Source organism: Vigna radiata, unplaced genomic scaffold, assembly GCF_000741045.1.
Source record: "Vigna radiata var. radiata cultivar VC1973A unplaced genomic scaffold, Vradiata_ver6 scaffold_214, whole genome shotgun sequence".
NCBI classification, from domain to species: domain Eukaryota; kingdom Viridiplantae; phylum Streptophyta; class Magnoliopsida; order Fabales; family Fabaceae; genus Vigna; species Vigna radiata.
The window spans coordinates 572,552-574,891 of record NW_014541782.1 but is presented as its reverse complement, the minus strand read 5'-3'; positions in this window follow the sequence as shown (position 1 = coordinate 574,891).

Sequence of the window (2,340 nt, the reverse complement as noted above, 5' to 3'; positions counted from 1 at the left end):
AGCATGGCTGGAATCGAGTACGATGTGTGCATTGTTATTTATTTGTCTCCAATGGTATTATGGTATTTAGTAAGGGCAAAAAAGTCATTTCTTTACAATTCATTGGATATCTTCGCACTTCTATGAGTGATTGAAAAAGTAGTAATCTTGCAATTCTCTTCAATTTCATCCACTAGTACAAAAATCATATTTTATGATGTACAAAAACGAGTTATGACGTACATAGTTTTGTACGTTATAATAGGTCTACATATTTAGCAAAAATTCACGTTATCAATTCAATTATTTTTCTCTAATTTTCATATAAAAAAATTATTGATTTTAGAAACTGCACCATAATATGTTCAGACTATCATAACGTAAATTTTTGTTACGACATAAAATATATAGACCTATTATAAAATACAAAACTATATACATCATAGCTCATTTTTGTACGTCATAATATATAATTTTTGTACTGATGGTCACAGTTCACCGTCACTTTCATTCCTTTTCACACTTGAACTGAGGGATAAAATGTTGTTTTCTCTATCCTATAATTAGCCCCCTCATCTACCATACACTTTTTCTTAATATGTGACACTTCCTTTTTTAAATGAATTTTGAAATCCAATTTAAAAAATTCCTGAATTTTGAAATTTAATTTAAAAACTTATTATATTTTCAAATTCAATTTATCAATTCACTCCATTTCAAAACTTATTTTGATCCAGAAATTCACATTATTTATTAAAAACTTTATTGAATTTTAAAATCTCATCATAAAACTTGCCGGATTTTGAAATATTGTAAATACGTATCTTGAATTTCAATATTTGATATTAATTTTTTTCCGAAATTCGGTCATAAATCCCACACTCCTTTTATCATTTTTTTTACTTTTTTATTTTTATTTTCTTAATTTTTTGTTTGCAATTTTTTTAAATGTGTTTTACTTGTTTTAGTTTAACGAAATTATATCTTATAATATTAAAATATCAATACATATTAAATTATATTAAACTAAATATTTAATAAATTGTAACTTCAAAAAATTAATATATATATATATATACATATATATATATATATATATATATATTAATCAAATTTTGATATCAGATTAACATAGGCTAAGTTGACATATATTATAATCATTATTCTTAATTTGCATCATTTGATTTTAATATTTTTAAATATATTTTACTTATTTGAGTTTAATCAATTATATTTTAAAATACTAAAATATTAATGTATATTAAATTATATTAAAATATTAACCTAAACTATATATTTAACTTAATTTATTTTTAACTATATATTAACACGATTTTAAATCGGTTGACATATATAAATCTAATATATATTAATATATTGATCTCTCATATATTATTATTATTATTATATATTATTAATATTATTATTATAATTATTTGTAACATCTTTTTTAGTAGTATAAAACTACTAAAATAAAACATTATATAGATGATAACTTACTAAGAATTACAAACTTCTAATGAAGGAGAACTTACACTTTGGAGAACAAAAGTATATTTATGATTGTTGATATCCTTTCAATCTCACATTGAAAAGACTGAAAAGACATTCTTCCTAAGCTCACACGATTATTAAGGTGATCATTGCAAAAAAGAAAGCATATACAAAGATAGACAACACAAAAGCAAGGGTAAACAAATGTACAAATAAAGCCTCAAATGATAATTTGATTTAACAATTAACAATGTTCAAGAACAAACAATTCATACAACCACAAGACCACTATACTCGCTTATCCGAATATTTATACTCAAGAGAGTTATAAACAAGGGTAACTCGACCTACTCACCATGGAGTAAATCTTCTACTGCTAAAACCTAGAGGGCTTGGGTGAAGACCTCCTGTTATTCTCTCCGCCACCTCATTCAACTTTACATGAGTTAAATTCTTGGTAGAATATCTACAGTAATCAAGGGCATTACCGAAGGCCACAATCCCTCGGAAAACGCCACAAGCCGTCACTAAAGACTCATTACCGAGGTTCCAGCGACGGTAAAAAAGCCCTCGGTAAATTGCCTGTCGCTAACTATTACCGAGGGCCCGAAGCCTTCGGTAATTATCGAGGGCCAAAAGCCTTGGGTAATTACCAGATTTTAAGTCAAAAATAATGTGACAACAGAGTAGAATAGCCAGAACTCAGTAGGCTGCAATTCATTTTCCAGCAATCCATTGACCAAAACCAATGATACAAAAAACACTGATGCATGAATCAACAACCTCTACATGCATTCCAAAAACTTAGGATACACATACATACTGTAATATTAATACAAGAAAAAAAACACTATACAAATCTTCTTT